Below are 19,771 nucleotides of genomic sequence, written 5' to 3'. Positions count from 1 at the left end.
TATTAATCACTCTCAATAGAAGAGGCTGAAGGCAGAAAAAAGGCCAAGGATGAAAACTTATCAAGGAGGGATGCAACCTGCAACTGAGGAGAAGTTTCCTGAGGAAACAATTAATCAGTGGAAAATCTTGCTTCCAGAAGTTGTTGATGATCCAACAGTGGAGGTTTTTAAGAAGAGACTGGACAACCATTTGCCTGAAATGGTATAGGGTTTCCACCTGTGCAGGGGATCAGAATAGAAGACCTCCAAGGTCCCTTCCAACTCTGTTTTTCTGTTAGGAGAAATACCAAGGGAACAACTTTTTAAGACCCAAGTTAATATTCTTGAAGAATGCCTTTCTCTTCTTATGATGCCTCAGAGGATATAAGCATTCAGCGAGGCAATTGTGAAGGAGCCTGGATACTACAAGTCCATCATTTCCTGTAGACAAACACCAAGGTTGGTCCACAGATAAATGGCCCTGTAGTCCACAAAGCACTTGAAAGTGGTTCAAACAAAATAACTCCACAACACACACTTAAGTCCACCAGACAAAGCTGAAATCCACAACCATTCTTCATACGTTTTAATCTCTTTGCCTTTAATCCTCTTAGTTGCTCTTCTCTGTACTTTGTCAAAAGTCTCTACACCTTTTTTATGATTTTTTTTTTGAGAAATCATTTTTCAAAAGTTCTCTGAAGGACCTCATGCTGACAAAACTATAGCATGTTTTATTTCTGGAAAGCAGGCTTGGGTTCAAGATTGTGGGGAAAAAATGTCCCACTGCAAAGGACTGGCTCGCTTAATGACTGCCGTGATCATTGCAATAAACATAGTAAATTTGGATCTGATATATGTGATGTCCCACTTTATGACCATCATGATTGATGAACTGAAATTGCAGTTGCAACTTGAGGAATAACTGTACATGTGTATGATTTTGGTTTTAACACTAACCCTAACCCTAACTGCCTAAAGTCAAAGAAGCAAAAAAAAAATATTTTGTTCATCCACCAAGCATACATGACATAAGTAAATAAGATATGAGGATTTTTTTTCTTTAAAAAAAATGGAATGCTTCATGATTTTGCATGTCAGCCTTGCCCTGGGGCCATGCTAATCTTCTCTGTATCGTTCCAATTTTAGTATATGTGTTCCCTCGAATGTGCAGAAATGGATAAAATGACAATAGAACTAAAAGACAGAGAAAAATCGGACTTTGTTCAAGTATGGAATAAAATGTATAAGTGGCTAGAAATCAGAAGCCCAAACAGAAAATAGGGAATATAAAGATATGGTGATACAAATAATGAATATTATTATAAGTGTTAATACTATGTTTGCTACATTACAGGACAAGGTTAAAGCAATAGGAAGGCAATGCAGAAGGGAGAAATATAAAAGTGAAGCAGGAAAGCCAATATAGAAACCTGTAAAATTACTGTATATTTTTAACAATGTTCTGTGTTTTGTTTTGTTTTTCTTTTTGTCTCTTCTTTACTGTTTTTAAAGATTAAAACATTCAATAAAATGATTTTTTTTAAAAGAGATAGGATGATTTTTTTGCTATGCATATTGAAGGTTGAGGTCGAAGAAGTTTTGAGAACTCTTGGGGAATGAAATTCTCAAAGGATCATTTTTTTTTCCTTCAAGAAACTATTTTAACTCTCCAGGCAACAGCTGGACAAGCAGTCAAGTTCACAGCTTGAACCACAGATTTTTATTTCAGTGATGGACAAAAATATTAGGTGTTTTGCGCCTCCTCTGACCTCCCTTTGCAGATACAGAAGTCAGTTGATGTTGTCTCTGGAGATGGCAAAGAACTCTTTATGGATTCTGCATAGACTTGTTTACTGGCATCATACAATCCATTCCAGTCCATTCCCTGTTGACTGTCACAACCAACTCCCAACTCCGTATTGTGAGCTCTATGAACCATTACTGATTCCTTGTAACTGCAAATGAAGAGGTTCCTTCACCTTCAGTTCAAAAACAGAATATCTCTTTAGGCTTCTATTTTCCCTAATTTATAAGGGTCTCCCTTTTTTTAAGTCTAAAAATATTCTACTGATCCATGGAGTATTCTAATGCTATGATGAAGATTGATCACCTGCTGCTCAGTTCAAAGACTCAAAGTCAAATTGCCACCAGAAGTTGTGAATGCTCCAACATTTTTAAAGAAGATGTTGGATAACCATTTGTCTGAAATGGTATAGGGTTTCTTGCCTCAGCAGGGGGTAGGACTAGAAGACCTCCAAGGTCCCTTCCAACTCTGTATATTTTCTTCTATTCTGTTCTGTTCTGTTCTGTTCTGTTCTGTTCTATTCTACTCTACTCTACTCTACTCTACTCTACTCTACTCTACTCTACTCTACTCTACTCTACTCTACTCTACTCTACTCTACAATATACAAAGGAAGATCTCTAGGACTTCAATCCATGTTTCTTCCTGTAAATGAAATTTAACTGTTTAAGAGCTACCTAGTTTATTCCACAGCCTCAAGATTTCCTCCCACACCACCACCAAAGTGCAAACCAGGTTAAGCACAGCTTCTTTGAAAATCTGATTTGAAGGTCCACAACCAGCTATGAAGATTTATCTAGCGCTTCACATTCAACTCCCTGTGACTGAATTATTTTGGAAAGCTGCTCAAAGGAGGAGGAGGTTTTTGCTTAGCATCAGATTCACTTCCTCTCACTGTGTCTCTCACACAGTAATAGACTCCTGTGTCCTCAGTTTTGAGGCTGTTCATTTGCAGATACAGCTGGCTTTTGGCATTGTCTCTGGAGATGGTGAAGCGGCCCTTGACTTTTTCTGAGTAGTAAGTACTACCAGAAGTGTAGCTTATGTAGGCTACCCATTCCAGTCCTTTTCCAGGAGCCTGCCTCACCCAGGCCATGTAATAGCCGCTGAAGGAGAATCCAGAGGCTTGGCAGGAGAGACGGAGGGACTCCCCAGGTCTTCTCACATCCCCCCCAGACTCCACCAATTGAACGTCAGATTGGACACCTGAAATGAAAGTTGTGTCAGTGAAATTTCCAGTATGCAAGAATTAAAATATAAAAGGCTGAATACAGAGGATAGAATTACCTCTCAAGAATGCTAATAAAGACACTAAGTTTAGCCACAGGATCATTTTTGCTCCCTCTAATGAACTTTGCACAAACCTTGACCTGTTGGTGAAGCCTGAAAAGAGAAAGCATTGCAGTTCTTTTAAAGGGGAAATGGTGCCCTGATTTACATAATGCTTGGGATAAAAGAGCCCCTTGTTGCATTCACTTAGAGGTTCTTTGGACGGACCTAACATGTGTGACTTTCAAATAATGCTCCATTCCTAAGATAAGTGATGCCAGACATGACTTATCATTGTTTCCCTGTGAGAAAACAATAAGCATTTCTTCACATGTTTCAGCAAATATAAACTGGGTCAGAAATGATTACTATCTCTCAACTTCAATATTTGTGGAGTCATAGATGGACTCCTTCTTCTTTGATTCATTCAACCCTTGATTGAAGATTGATTCCTTGTACTTGGGAGCCTGTTAGCTTCCATCTCTGAATGGAAGAACCGTTACAAGTCAAAAATCACATTGTGGTGAAGCAGGAATCCTGGTAGAATGAGAAACAGATTTAAAGTCCTAAATCCAATTTAGTTTGGACAATCTTTAATAAAGGAAAGATAGAGGGAATTCTTCTTGGATTTGAAAAGAGAATTTCTCAATTTTTTAAGGAATATCTATCTATCTATGACTCACTCACTCCCTCTCCCCCTCTCTCTCTCTGACTCTCTCTCACTGTCACTCCTTATCTATCTATCTATCTATCTATCTATCTATCTATCTATCTATCTATCTATCTATCTATCTATCTATCTCTCTCTCTCTCTCTCTCTCTCTCTCTCTCTATCTATCTATCTATCTATCTATCTATCTATCTATCTATCTATCTATCTATCTATCTATCTTTATATAAACAGAGGAAAATAACATTCAGTGTGATTTTACAGAGAAGACTGCCCTCTAGTGACAAGCAGATGGAATACAGATAGCAACTTTAATTTCACTTCCAGAGACATGAGCCTGGGGAACTTTATTGAGCTCAACTACAGTCGTAACTCAAGGACCCCTTGCACATATTATATAATTCTGGATTTAGTACTATAACTGCCTAAAGTCAAAGATGCAGCACAAGTAACCTTTTATTTTGTTCATCAACCAGCATACATGAATGAAATGAATAGGATATAAGGAATGAAATCAGTAAATAGCATATAAGAGATTTTCTGTTTGTTTGTTTGCTATACACATTGAAGCATGACGTTGAAAAGGTGTTGAGAACTCTTGGGGAATTAAATTCTCAAAAGATCGTTATTATTATTATTATTTTTCCTTCTAGAAACTGTTTTAATTCTCCAGGAAGCAGCTGAAGAAGCAGTCAAGTCCACAGCTGAAAGAACAGATTTTATTTCACTCACAGTCAAAAATATGAGGTCTTTTGTGCATCCTTGAGACGTCCCTTTGCAGATACAAAAGGCAGCTGGATTTGTCTCCGGAGATGGGAAATAACCCTTTCATGGATAGACTGTTTTTACTAGCATCATACAATCCATTTTCTGGTTTTAGATTCACTTCCATTCACTGTGGCTCTTGCACAGTAATAGACTCCCGTGTCCTCTGGTTTCAGATTGTTCATTTGCAGATACAGCTGCCTTTTTGCAATAGCAGTAATAGCAGTAGACTATATACCGCTTCATAGGGCTTTCAGCCCTCTCTAAGCGGTTTACAGAGAGTCAGCATATTGCCCCCAACAATACGGGTCCTCATTTTACCCACCTCGGAAGGATGGAAGGCTGAGTCAACCCTGAGCCGGTGAGATTTGAACCGCTGAACTGCTGATCTAACAGTAGCCTGCAGTGCTGCATTTAACCACTGCGCCACCTCGGCTCTGCGTTGTCCCTGGAGATGGTGAAGTGTCTCTTGACTTTGTCTGAGTAGTAAATATTAGCAGAATGGAAGATTCTGTATGCCACCCATTCCAGGCCTTTTCCAGGAGCCTGTCTCACCCAGACCATGTTATAACTGCTGAAGGTGAATCCAGAGGCTTGGCAGGAGAGACAGAGGGACTCTCCACGTCTTCTCACATCCCCTCCAGAATCCCCCAACAGGCCCTCAGATTGGACACCTAAAATGAAAGGAGCTTCAGCAAACTTTCTTCTATGTAATAATTAAAATGGGAAAAGCTCAGTGTAGAGCATAGAAATATCTCTGAGAACTGCTAGCAAGGACACCACAGGATCATTTCTGCTCCCTCTAATGTAGGGAGGGGATCTGACAGTAGAGAATTTGGGAGAATGCACAAACTTTGTGTTGGTGGGTGTAGCCTGAAAAGGGAAACCATTGCAGTTCTTTTAAAGGGGAAATGGTGTCCTGATTTACATATTGCTTGGGATAAAAAGAGCTTCTGAATGGATTCACATAAAGACTTTTGGGCAGACCTAACATGTGTGATGTTCAAATAATGCTCCATTCTTAAGAAAAGTGATGCCAGAAATTCTTTGTCCTTGTTTTCCTGTGAAAATAAAGTTGACTGATAGAAAACAACGTGCTCGCTTAATGGCTGCTGTGTTCACTGCCATAACGTGAGTAAATTTGGGGGAGATCATCTGATGAACCGCTTTATGATTTACCAGGCTCAATCACAGTCGTAACTTGAGGATCAGCATTGTATGTATGTCGTACGATTCTTGTTTTAATACTCTGACTGCCAAAATATTAAGAAACAACAACAATAATCTTTCATTTTGTTCATTGACCACCATATGTGAAATAAACACATGGGATATGAGAAAGATTTTTGAGATACATAGTGAAGGTTGACATTGAAAAAGTTTTGAGAACTTTGGGGAAAGGAAATTCTCAAAAAAACATTCTTTTTTTCCCCTTTCGATAAACTATTTTTATTCCCCAATAAGCAGCCGGAGAAGCAGTCAAGTTCACAGCTGAAACCACAGATTTTATTTCTGTCATGGTCAAAAATATTAGGTGTGTTGTGTCCCCTTGTGACATCCTTTTGCAGATACCGAAGGCAGTTAGATTTGAATCTGGAGATTGCAAAGAACCCTTTCCTGGATTCTGCATAGACTTGTTTAATGACATCATACAATCCATGCTATTTCATCCCCTGTTCCCTGTTGCAACTGACTTGCCACTCAGTAGTATCAGCTCGATGAACAATTATGGATTCCTTGTGACTGGAAATACAGAGGTTCCCTTCACCTTCAATTCAAGGGAACAATATCTCTTTGGGCTTCTATTTTCCCTAATTTATATGGGTCTTCCCCTTTTTTAAGTCTTAAAATATTATACTGATCTGTTGTGGCCCAGCAGGAGCTGTTGGAGCTGCCACCAGATTCTGACAGCGAGGGGCCCTATGAGTCGGCCCTGGAAGATATGGAGGACCCTGGACAGGGTTCCGACTCCGAGCAGGGTGCAGAGAGACTGGTTGGCCACCAGGTGGCGCCTGAGTCTTGGGTCAGTGGGGAAGAGACAAGAGAGAGTGATCCAGAAACCAAGAGTGAGTTGTTCCGGGAAGAGCTACTCGACGTCAAGAACAACTATGTAATTACAGGAGGTGATTATGCTCAGCTGATGGTCTTTAGACTCCTCTCCAGACTATAAAAGAAACTGCTTTTGCCATGCCCTTCTTGCAGAAGTCAACACTTGGACTAAAGAGAAACTAACTTGACAGGCTGGATTGCTTCCAGAGTTTGTTTGCATTGCTGCCAAGGTTTGTCAGTCTTCCTGCCAAATTCCTTATCTAGGTGTTTACTTGGCTTTCAGCCACCAAGATTCAGGTCTTGTTATTAAAGGACATTCCATTTAAGCTTGTCTCGGCTTTCGTTACGGGATGGAGGAGGGGGTCAGAACAGTGATCCATGGCATATTCCACTTGTAGATGTAGATTGATCACCTGCTACTCAATTGAAAGACTCAAATTCAACTTTTTGGGACTGAATCCACTTGGAGATCTGATCTAAGAGAGAGAAAGTTCTTATCTGGTTTTAGATTCATTTCCTCTCACTGTGCCTGTTGCACAGTAATAGACAGCTGGGTCTTCAGCTTTGAGGCTGTTCATTTGCAGGTACAGATGGATTTTGGCATTGTCCCTGGAGATGGTGAAGCTGCCCTTCACTTGGTCTTAGTAGTAAATATTAGCAGAATGGTAGCTTATGTATGAAACCCATTCCAGGCCTTTCCCAGGAGCCTGTCTCACCCACTTGATGCTGTAGTCAGCAACGTTGTATCCACAACCTTGCCAGAAGAGACAAAGGGACTCCCCAGGTCTTCTCACATCCCCTCCAGTCTCCACCAACTGGACATCATATTGGACACCTAAAATGATTGTTGCTTCAGTGAACTTTCTTTTCTTTTCTTTTCTTTTTTGTAATAAGTTTTTACTTTATTTTACAGCATATAAAAACTTCCAACTTCTATTGAACAGCACGTTGTCTGGGTACAAATCATTTTAGGAAGCAATAATCCAAGTGTTTACAACAATATTCATTACCTTAATATCAATTATACTAATATTAATAACAGTGAACATTCTGATGTACAAGAATTAAAATGAAAAAAAAAAAAGAACTGAGAATAGAGGATAAAATCACCTCTTAGGAAAGCTAGGAAGGACACCAAGTTTGGCCACAGGATCATTTCTGCTCCCTCTAATGAATGTAGGGGAACCGATAGTAGAGAATTTGGGAAAGTGCACAAACATACGGTTGGTGGGTGTTGCCTGAAAAGGGAAACCATCCAACACAGTAATCCCCAGCTGTGTCCTCTGGTAAGGGGTTTAAAGCCCCTTAGTACAGGTTTTCTGGACAGACCTAACATGTGTGACTTTCAAATAATGGTCCATTCCTAAGAAAAGTGATGCCAGACCTTATTTGTTCTGGTTTTCCTGTGAGAAAGCAATTCACATTCCTCCATATGTTTCAGCATATGTAAACTGGGTCAGAAGTGATCACCATCTCTCAACTTCAATATTTGTGGAGTCCCAGCTTGACTCCCTCATCCTTGATTCATTCAACCCTTGATGAAAGGTTGATTCTTTATACTTTGTGGCAGCCCCTTAGTGAGAGCCGAGGTGGCGCAGTGGTTAAATGCAGCACTGCAGGCTACTTTAGCTGACTGCAGTTCTACAGTTCGGCTGTTCAAATCTCACTGGCTCAGGGTTGACTCAGCCTTCCATCCTTCCAAGGTGGGTAAAATGAGAACCTGGATTGTTGTTGGGGGCAATATGCTGACTCTGTAAACCGCTTAGAGAGGGCTGAAAGCCTTATGAAGAGGTATATAAGTCTAACTGCTATTGCTATTATTGGAACAATCTTGTATCATGTCATTTCTGGTCCTTCTCTTCATTAGACAAGACATACTCAGTTAATAAAACAGTTCTTCATGGGGTTTAGCAAACACAAACTGGGTCAGGAATGATAAATATGACTCAACAACTTCAACGTAAGTGGCTTCTCCAGATCACCAGTAGAGAACATGCAAGAGTCTCCACTGTACTTTTCTGAATGGAGAGCTAACTTCCTTTTTTTTTTTTTTTTTTTGATTGAGAGCATGGAAGCTGATTCAACTTGGATGGCAGCCACGAAACATGAGGGTTTTTACAGGCTTCACCATAGCTTCCTCTCACTCTGCGTCTTTAGCACAGTAATACACAGCGGTGTCCTCTGGTTTCAGGCTGTTCATTTGGAGATAAACCACGCTGGAGGCATCTCGCCTAAATATGGTGAAACGGCCTTCCACAGAATCATGATATCCTTTTGAGCTCCCACCAGTACTTATCCAGGCAACCCACTCCAGTCCTTTCCCTGGAGCCTGCCTCACCCAGGCCATGTAGAAGCTGCTGAAGGTGAAGCCAGAGGCTTGGCAGGAGAGACGGAGGGACTCCCCAGGTCTTCTCACTTCCCCTCCAGACTCCACTAGCTGGACTTCCATTTGGACATCTAGGAAGGAAATATTGACATGTACATTTTAACTATCCAGCATGCTTAAAGTCCCTTCACATCAAGCCTCTTGGAGGCTTTTAGCTTCCATCTCTGAATGAAAGAACTGTTACCTTTGATGATTGCTAAAAGGGAGATTAGTTGGAGCAAAAATATCATTTTCCTTTCTCAGTGAAGAAGTTCCAGTCAGACTGACTTTTGCTCTCCAGCTACAGGTTGAGAAGGGTGGGAGATGATGTCATATAAAGGGGAAGGTTAGGCCTGTATTTACATACACTTCAGGATAAAAGAGAACTCGGTTTGGCTTATAATACCACCAAGAGTTTTTGAAAACCCTGAATGGCTAAATAAAGGTTGTGTTCCTCATATCTATCAATGTAATTTATAGGATAGGTTTCAATCTTTTTAAAGACCAGTGTGTCCCTTTTCTGAATATGGTTCAATGAACTTCTGAAATGAAACTTCCATTCAATGTGGTTTAATATTCATTGTCTCCTCAGAACACTGCTTTCTACTCATTTTTTTAACTCCCAAGTACTAGAATGTATTTCACACCTTATTGTGAATACATAATATTTTTATATTAATGTCCTCTATGGTTTTTTCTCGAAGAATTTAAAATAAGGCTATTGTTAAGGAGCACCTGCTTAAGAGGTCATGTTAGACCCATTGATCAACAGCCATCAACATACCAATCCATCCATCTTTCATTCAGCTCAATATCTTGTAAGAGACAAGTTAAAAATCACATTCTGGTCAAGCAGGAATCCTGGTAGAATGAGAAACAGATTTAAAGTCCTAAAACCAATTTAGTTTGGACAATATTTAAGAAAAGAAAGATAGAGGGAATTCTTCTTGGGTTTGCAAAGAGAACTGCCCAATTTATTTAAGGAATATCTATCTATCTATCTATCTATCTATCTATCTATCTATCTATCTATCTATCTATCTATCATCTACCTACCTACCTACCTACCTACCTACCTACCTACCTACCTACCTACCTATCTATCTATCTATCTATCTATCTATCTATCTATCTATCTATCTATCTATCTATCTATTTATCTAATCGCTCACTCACTCACTCACTGACTCATTCGCTCCTTGTTATCTATCTATCTGTTTGTCTGTCCCTCTATTTATCTATCTATCTATGTCTCACTCACTCACTCACTCACTCATTCGCTCCTTGTTATCTATCTGTCTGTCTGTGTATGTGTCTGTCTGTATGTCTGTCTGTCTGACTATCTCTCTCTCTCTCTCTCTCTCTCTATCTATCTATCTCACTCACTCGCTCCTTGTTATCTGTCTGTCTGTCTGTCTATCACTCACTCACTCACTCACTCATTTGCTCCTTGTTATCTGCCTGCCTGCCTGCCTGCCTGCCCCCGTGCCTACCTATCTATCTAGCTCTCTCTCTCTCTCTCTCTCTCTCTCTCACTCACTCACTCACTCACTCACTCACTCGCTCCATGTTGCCTATCTGTCTGTCTGCCTGCCTGCCTGCCTCCCCCCTCTCTCATTCGCTTCTTGTTATCTGTCTGTCTGTCTGTCTGTCTGTCTGTCTGTCTGTCTATCTTTCTTTCTTTCTTTCTTTCTTTCTTTCTTTCTTTCTTTCTTTCTTTCTTTCTTTCTTTCTTTCTTTCTTTCTTTCTTTCTTTCTTTCTATAAACTGAGGAAAATAACATTCAACGGGATTTTACAGACAAGACTGTCCTCTAGTGATAAGCAGATGGAGTACAGAGAGCAACTTTAATTTCACTTCTAGAGACATGACCCTGGGGAGCTTGATTGAGCTCAACTACAGTCGTAACTCAAGGACCCCTTGCACATATTATATAATTCTGGATTTAGAGTTTTTTATAGAGTTTTAGAGTTTTATTAGAATTTGTAGGCCGCCCTTTTCCCTGAGGGGACTCAGGGCGGCTCACATAAAACTGGAAAGGGGGAAATACATTTAGTACTATAACTGCCTAAAGTCAAAGATGCAACACAAGTAACCTTTTATTTTACTCATCAACCAGCATGCATGTAATAAATGAATAGGATATAAGGAATGAAGTAAGTAAATAGCATATAAGGGATTTCCTGTTTGTTAGTTTGCTATACACATTGAAGGATGACATTGAAAAGGTGTTGAGAACTCTTGGGGAATTAAATTCTCAAAAGACCATTATTATTATTATTTTTCCTTCTAGAAACTGTTTTAATTCTCCAGGAAACAGCTGGAGAAGCAGTCAAGTTCACAGCTGAAAGAGCAGATTTTATTTCAGTCATGGTCAAAAATATTAGGTCTTTTGTGCATCCTTCAGACGTCCCTTTGCAGATACAGAAGGCGGTTGGATTTGTCTCCGGAGATGGCAAATAACCCTTTCATGGATCGACTGTTTTTACTAGCATCATACAATCCATTATCTGGTTTTAGATTCACTTCCTCTCACTGTGCTTCTCGCACAGTAATAGACTCCCGTGTCCTCTGGTTTCAGATTGTTCATTTGCAGATACAGCTGCCTTTTTGCGTTGTCCCTGGAGATGATGAAGCGTCCCTTCACTTTGTCAGAGTAGTAAATATTAGCAGAATTGAAGCTTATGTATGCCACCCATTCCAGGCCTTTTCCAGGAGCCTGTCTCACCCAGACCATATAAGAGTTGCTGAAGGTGAATCCAGAGCCTTGGCAAGAGAGATGCAATGATTCTCCAGGTCTTCTCACATCCCCTCCAGAATCCACCAAAAGCCCTTCAGATTGATCACCTAAAATGAAAGGAGTTTCAGCAAATTTTATTGTATGTAAGAATTGAAATGAAAAAAAAAAACAACTGATAGAGGATAGAATTACCTCTGAGGACTGCAAATAAAGACACTAAGTTTATCCACAGAATCATTTCTTCTCCCTCTAAGGAATGGAGGATAACTGACAGTGGAGAATTTGGGAAAGTGCAGAAACTTTGTGTTGGTGGGTATAGCCTGAAAAGAGAAACCGTGCAGCCCCTTTAAAGGGGAAATTGGGCCCTGATTTACATATTGCTTGGGATAAAAAGAGCTTCTGAGTTCAATCACTTAGAGGGTTTTTTTGGGGGGGACAGAGCTAATATGTGTGACTTTCAAATAATGCTCCATTCCTAAGAAAAGTGATGACAGACATTATTTGTTCTGGTTTTCCTGTGGGAAAAAAATAAATAAACATTTGTTCATCTGTTTCAGCAAACAGCAAAATGTGTCAGAACTGATCAGTATCAACTCCTTCAATATTTGTGGCTTCTGCAGATCACCAGCAGAGAAAATGAAAGTGGTTCAGCTCTACGTCTCTGCATGGATATGTTGGATACTCCCATCTCCAGCTTTGTTTATCTGTTCAACCCACTCCAGTCCTTTCCCTGGAGCTGCCTCACCCTGTTCATGTCGCACCTGCTGAAGGTGAAGCCTGAAGCTTGGCATGAGAGATGGAGGGACTCCCCACCAGCATAGGCGATTTAAGTAAATTAGATATGATAATATTTATTTATTTATTTATTTATTTTGCTGTACACATTGAAGCTTGACATTAAACATTTTTTCAGAACTCTTAGGGTGTGAAATTTTCAAAGGACAAGTACTTTTTTTTTTCCTTCAAGAAACTATTTTAATTCTTTAGGAAGTAGCTGGGGAAGCATTTCAGGTTCACAGCTGAAACCACAGATTTTATTTCAGTCATAGTCAAAAATATTATGTGTTTTGCAAATCCTTGTGACGTCCCTTTGCAGTTGGATTTATCCGTGGAGATGATATCATGCAGTCCATTCTTGCCCATTCCCTGTTGACTGTCACTAACAACTCGCAACTCAGTATTGTGAGTTCTATGAATGATCACTAATTCCTTGCAACTGTAAATGCAGAGAGTTCTTTTCAACTTGAATTCCAGAAGAAAATATCTCTTTGGGCTTCTATTTTCCTTAATTTATATTGGTCTCTTAAAGTATTCTACTGTTCCATGGATATTCAACTGTTATGATGTAGATCGATCAGCTGCTCCTCTGTTGCAATACTCCAATTCAACTTTCTGAAACTGAATCCACTTGGAGATCCGCTCTGAGGGAGGGAAGGTTCTTGTCTGGCTTCAGATTCACTTCCTCTCACTGTCTCTGCAGCACAGTAATAGACAGCCGTGTCTTCAGCTTTGAGGCTGTTCATTTGCAGATACAGCTGGCTTTTGGCATCATCCCTGGAGATGGTGAAGCGTACCTTGACTTTGTCTGAGTAGTAAATAGGACTGGAACCGGGGCTTATATGTGCCATCCATTCCAGTCCTTTCCCAGAAGCCTGTATCACCCAGTTCATCCCATGGCTGTTGAAGGTGAATCCAGAGGCTAGGCAGGAGAGACAGAGGGACTCCCCAGGTCTTCTCACATCCCCTCCAGACTCCACCATCTGGGCTTCTGACTGGATACCTAAAAGAAAAAATGTTTCAGGAAACATCCCTGTGTACAAGAATTAAAATGGAAAAAGCTGAGGATAGAAGGGAATAAATTACCTCTGAGAACTGCTAGTAAGGACCCCAAGCTTAGCCAGAAGATCATTTCAGCTCCTCTAATGATGGAGAAGAATTGACAGTAGAGAATTTGGGAAAGTGCAAAAAGTTTTGTTGGTGGGTGTAGGCTGAAAAGGGAAACCATGCAGCTTCTTTAAAGGGGAAATTGGGCCCTGATTTACATACTGATTGGGATAAAAGAGCCTCTCAATGCATTCACATAGTCTTAGATAGATTTTTGTACACACGTTAGACAGGGATAGAATCAAGATAAGGTGAAGGGTTAATACCACTTTACAACGCCTTTGTAAGGCCGCACTTGGAATACGGCATTCAGTTTTGGCCATCACGATGTAGAAAAGATGCGGAGACTCTAGAAAGAGTTCAGAGAAGAGCAACAAAGATGATTAGGGGACTGGAGGCTGAAACATATGAAGAATGGAGGAACTGGGTATGTTTAGTTTAAGAGAAAGAAGGACTAGGGGAGACATGATAGCAGTCTTCCAATACCTCAAGGGTTGCCACAAAGAAGAGGGAGTCAAGCTATTTTCCAAGGCACCTGAAGGTAGAACAAGAAGCAATGGGTGGAAACTAATCAAGGAGAGAAGAAACTTAGAACTGAGGAGAAATATCATGACAGTTAGAACAATTAATCAGTGGAACAGTGCCTCCAGAAGTTGTGAATGCCCTAACATTGGAAGCCTTTAAGAAAATGTTGGATAGCCATTTGTCTGGAATGGTATAGGGTTTCCTGCCTAGGCAGGGGGTTGGACTAGAAGACCTCCAAGGTCCCTTCCAACTCTGCTGTTGTATTATTGTATGTGTTTTTCAAAATATGTTGCAGTCCTAAGAGAAGTCATTCCAGATATGCTTTGTTCTTTTTCTCCTTTCAGTACATAGTAAAGCATTCACAGTAAAACTGTACTGTAAGTGAAACAAACATTTGAACAATTCTACCATTTCTCAAAAATGAGTTAATGTAGCAGAGAAATTATTTTCCTAATTACATAGACATTAGGAGATTTCATCCTCCCTCCCTCCCTTCTTTTCCCAAAGCACAGTTAAATAGTGACTAAGCTTAGAGGAACAATTTCTAAACCACAGAAAAAACTGCTTCCAGATGTTATGGATGTTCCAACAGTGGAGGTTTTTAAGAAGAGGTTTTTAAGAAGAGACTGGACAACTATTTGTCTGAAGTCTTATATTGGGTTTCCACCTGTGCATGGGGATTAGCTTTGGGCTTCTATTTTCACTAATTTATAAGGCTCTCCCTTTTTAAAGACTAAAAATATTCTACTGATCCATGGAATATTCTAGTGCTATGATGAAGATTGATCACCTGCTCCTCAGTTCAAAGTCTCAAAGTCAAATTGCCACCAGAATTTGTGAATGCTCCAACAGTTTTTAAGAAGATGTGGATAACCATTTGTCTGAAGTGTTGTAGGGTTTCTTGCCTAAGCAGGGGGTTGGACTAGAAGACCTCCAAGGTCCCTATCAACTCTGTATATTTTCTTCTATTCTATTCTGTTCTATTCTATTCTATTCTAATCTATTATAAAATATACTAAGGAAGATCTGTAGGACATCAATCCATGTTTCTTCCTATAAATAAAATTTAACTGTTTAAAACTATCTAGTTTATTCCACAGACTCGAGATTCCCTCCCCAACTATCATCAAAGTGCAAACCAGGTTAAACACGTCTTTTTTGAAGATCAGCTTTGAAGGTCCACAACCAGCTATGAAGATTTATCTAGTGCTTTACATGGAAGGTTTTTGCTTAGCATCAGATTCACTTCCTCTCACTGTGTCTCTCACACAGTAATAGACTGCTGTGTCCTCTGTTTTGAGGCTGTTCATTTGCAGATACAGCTGGCTTTTGGCATTGTCCCTGGAGATGGTGAAGCGTCCCTTGACTTTGTCTGAGTAGTAAGTAGTACCAGAACTGGAGCTTATGTAGGCTATCCATTCAAGTCCTTTTCCAGGAGCCTGTCTCACCCAGTCCATGTTGTAGCCACCAAAGCTGTATCCAGAACCTTGGCAGGAGAGACGGAGGGACTCCCCAGGTCTTCTCACATCCCCCCCAGACTCCACCAACTGAACATCAGATTGGACACCTGAAATGAAAGTTGTGTCAGTAAACTTTCCAGTATGCAAGAATTAAAATTGAAAAAGCTGAGTATAGGGGCTAAAATTACCTCTCAAGACTGCTAGTAAGGACACTAGGTTTAACCACAGGATCATTTTTGCTCCCTCTAATGAACTTTGCCCAAACTTTGTACTGGTGGGTGTAGCCTGAAAAGGGAAACCATTGCAGTTCTTTTAAAGGGGAAATTGTCCCCTGATTTACATAATGCTTGGGATAAAAAAGCCCCTTAGTGCATTCACTTAGAGGTTCTTTGGACTATTCTTCATATGTTTTAGTCTCTTTGCCCTTCATCCTCTTAGTTGCTCTTCTCTGTACTTTTTCAAAAGTCTCAACATCTTTTTCCTAGTCTGTTTTTCAAAAGACATTGGAAGAACCTCATGCAGACAGGACTATGACATGCTTTATATCTGGAAATCAGGTTTGGCTTCCCGATTATGGGAAAATTGCCTGATAGCAAAGAAATCTCTCCCTTAATGACTGCCATGTTCATTGCAATAAAGGTAGTCAATTTGGGGCCCATCATGTGATGTCCCACTTTATGACCATCATTATTTATGAAGTGAAATTGCAGTGGCAACTCGAGGAATAACTGTACATGTGTATGATTCTGGATTTTAAAACTATAACTGCCTAACGTCAGTGAAGCAAAAACAATAAACTTTCATTTTGTTCATCCACCAGGCATACATGACATAAGTAAATGAGATAGGAGGATTTTTTTTTTAATGATACACATTGAAGCTTGACATGGAAGAAGTTTTGAGAACTCTTGGGGCATGAAATTCTCAAAGGAGTATTATTATTTTGTCCTTCAAGAAGCTTTTTTAATTCTCCAGGAAGTAGCTGGACGAGCAGTCAATTTCACAGATGAAACCACAGATTTTATTTCAGTCTTAGTCAAAAATATTATGTGTTTTGCGCCTCCTTCTGACGTCCCTTTGCAGATACAGAAGGCATTTCGATTTGTCTCTGGAGATGGCAAGGATCTTTCGTCGATTCTGAAATAGACTTATTTACTGGAATCATGCAGTCCCTTCTAGCCCATTCCCTGTTTACTGTCACACACAACCCACAACTCAGTATTGCGAGCTCTATGAATGATTACTGATTCCTTGCAACTGTAAATGCAGAGGGTTCTTTTCAACTTGAATTCCAGAAGAGAATATCTCTTTGGGCTTCTATTTTCCTTCATTTATATGGGTCTCTTAAAGTATTCTACTGTTCCATGGATATTCAACTGCTATGAGGTAGATCGATCAGCTGCTCCTCGGTTGAAATACTCAAATTCAACTTTCTGCAACTGAATCCACTTGGAGATCTGCTCTTAGGAAAGGTTCTTGTCTGGCTTCAGATTCACTTCCTCTCACTGTGTGTCTAGCACAGTAATAGACTGCGGTGTCTTCAGTTTTGAGGCTGCTCATTTGCAGATACAGCTGGCTTTTGGCATTGTCCCTGGAGGTGGTGAAGCGTCCCTTGACTTTGTCTCAGTAGTAAATAGTAGTGGCATCATATCTTATGTAGGCCACCCATTCTAGTCCTTTCCCTTGAGCCTGTCTCACCCAGTCCATGCTCTAGCCAGCAAAGTTAAATCCAGAGGCTTGGCCGGAGAGACGGAGGGATTCTTCAGGTCTTCTCACAACCCCTACAGACTCCACCAACTGAACCTCAGATTGGACACCTAAAAAGAAAGTTGTGTTAGCGAACTTTCCAATATAGATAATTAAAATTGGAAGAGCTGAATACAGAGGATAGAATTACCTCTCAAGACTGCTACTAAGTACACTTAATTTAGCTACAGAATCATTTTTGCTCCCACTAATGAATGAAAAGAAACTGATAGTAGAGAATTTGGGAAAGTGCACACACTTTGTACTGGTGGGTGTAGCCTGAAAAAGGAAACCAATGCAGCTCCTTTAAAGGTGAAATGATGACCTCATTTACATATTGATTGGGATAAAAGAGCTCCTCAATGCATTCACTTAGAGGTTTTTTGGACAGACCTAACATGTGTGACTTTCAAATAACGTTCCATAGCTTGACTCCCTCTTCTTTGATTCATTCAACCCTTGATTGAAGGTTGATTCCTTGTGCTTTGTGGCAGCCACTTAGCTATTGTTACACTTCTATCATGTCATTCCTAGTCCTTCTCTTCATTAGACAAGACATACCCAGTTCCTACAATAGTTCTTCCTGTGTTTCAGCAAACACAAACTGGGTCATAAATGATGAGAATCACTCAACAACTTCAATACTAGTGGCTTCTGCAGATCACCAGTAGAGAAAATGAAAGCTTGACAGACAAGAAGTTTTAACAACTCTTTGATAAATGGTGTTCTCAAAGACCATTCTTTTTCATCTTGCAAAAAATGTTTTAATTCAACATTAAGCAGCTGTAGGAGCAATCAAGTTCACAATTGAAACGACAGATTTTATTTCACTCATAGTCAAAAATATTGAATGCTTTCTGCATCCCTTGTATGTCCCTTTGCAGCTACAGAGGTTCACTTGGATTTGTCTCTGGAGATGGCAAAGCTCCCTTTCATGGATTAACTGTACATGTGTATGATTATGGTTTTAATAATATAACTGCCTAAAGTCAAAGAAGCAAAACAAAAGTTCATCTACCAAGAATACATGACATAAGTAAATAAGATATGATGATTTTTTAAAAATAAAAAATATGGAATGCTTCAGAAATTTGCGTGTCATCCTTGCTCTGGGGCCATCCTAATCTTCTCTGTATCATTCCAATTTTAGTATATGTGCTCCCGCGAATGTACAGAAATTGATAAAATGACAATTGAACTAAAAGAAAGAGAGGAATTGGACTTTTGTAAAGTATGGAATAAAATGTGTAAGTGGTTAGAAATCAGAAGCCAAAACAGAAAATAGGGAATATAAAGATATGGTGATGAATATTATTATAAGTGTTAATAATAAATTTACTACATTACAGGATAAGGTTAAAGCAATAGGAAGGCAATGCAGAAGGGGGAACTATAAAAGCGAAGCAGAAAAGCCGATATAGAAAGCTGTAAAATTACTGTATATTTTTATGTATGTTCTGTGTTTTTTTTTCTTGTTATGTCTCTTTCACTGTTTTTAAAGATTAAAACATTCAATAAAAATATTTTTTAAAAAAAGAGATAGGAGGAATTGTTTGCTATACATATTGAAGGTTGACGTAGAAGAAATTTTGTGTATTGTGAGCTCTATGAACCATTACGGATTCCATGTAACTGGAAATGCAGAGGTTCCCTTCACCTTCAATTCAAAAACAGAATATCTCTTTGGGCTTCTATATTTCCTAATTGATAAGGGTCTCCTATTTTTAAAGTCTATGAATATTCTACTGATCCATTGAGTATTCTAATGCTATTATGCAGATTGATCACCTGTTCCTCAGTTCAAAGACTCAAAGTCAAATTGCCCCCAGAATTTGTAAATGCTGCAACAGTTTTTAAGAAGATGTTGGATAACCATTTGTCTGAAGTGGTGTAGGGTTTCTTGCCTAAGCAGGGGGTTACACTAGAAGACCTCCAAAGTCCCTATCAACTCTGTATATTCTATTCTATTCTATTCTATTCTATTCTATTCTATTCTATTCTGTTCTGTTCTGTTCTGTTCTGTTCTGTTCTATCCTATTCTAAAATATACTAAGGAAGATCTGTAGGACTTCAATCCATGTTTCTTCCTATAAATAAAATTTAATTGTTTAAAAGCTACCTAGTTTATTCTACAGCCTCTAGATTCCCTCCCCCATCACCACAAAATGCAAACCACGTTAAACACGGCTTCTTTGAAGATCAGATTTGAAGGTCCACAACCAGCTATGAAGATTTATCTAGTGCTTCACAGGCAACTCCCTGTGACTGAATCATTTTGGAAAGCTGCTCAGAGGAGGAGAAGGTTTTTGCTTAGCATCAGATTCACTTCCTCTCACTGTGTCTCTAGCACAGTAATAGACTCCTGTGTCTTCAGTTTTGAGGCTGTTCATTTGCAGATATAGCTGGCTTTTGGCATTGTCCCTGGAGATGGTGAAGCGGCCCTTGACTTTGTCTGAGTAGTAGGTTAGTCCTCCATCACTACGTATCCATGCCACCCATTCCAGGCCTCTCCCTG

The 19,771-nt window shown here is 39.6% G+C and overlaps 2 non-coding genes across 2 annotated transcripts; both read right to left on the bottom strand.

Annotated features, from left to right (window-relative positions):
• Nucleotides 1–1,042: 1,042 nt before the first annotated feature.
• LOC148046734 (U6 spliceosomal RNA) lies at nt 1,043–1,150 on the bottom strand. The gene has a single exon (XR_015696534.1). It is a non-coding gene; the product is annotated as a U6 spliceosomal RNA (small nuclear RNA).
• Nucleotides 1,151–18,323: 17,173 nt separating this feature from the next.
• LOC148046733 (U6 spliceosomal RNA) lies at nt 18,324–18,429 on the bottom strand. The gene has a single exon (XR_015696532.1). It is a non-coding gene; the product is annotated as a U6 spliceosomal RNA (small nuclear RNA).
• Nucleotides 18,430–19,771: the final 1,342 nt, after the last annotated feature.

Source organism: Thamnophis sirtalis, unplaced genomic scaffold (assembly GCF_051295495.1).
Source record: "Thamnophis sirtalis isolate CommonGarterSnake01/CBP01778 unplaced genomic scaffold, rThaSir2_p1.2 scaffold_4, whole genome shotgun sequence".
Taxonomy (NCBI): domain Eukaryota; kingdom Metazoa; phylum Chordata; class Lepidosauria; order Squamata; family Natricidae; genus Thamnophis; species Thamnophis sirtalis.
This window is presented reverse-complemented; position numbering and strand designations above follow the sequence as displayed.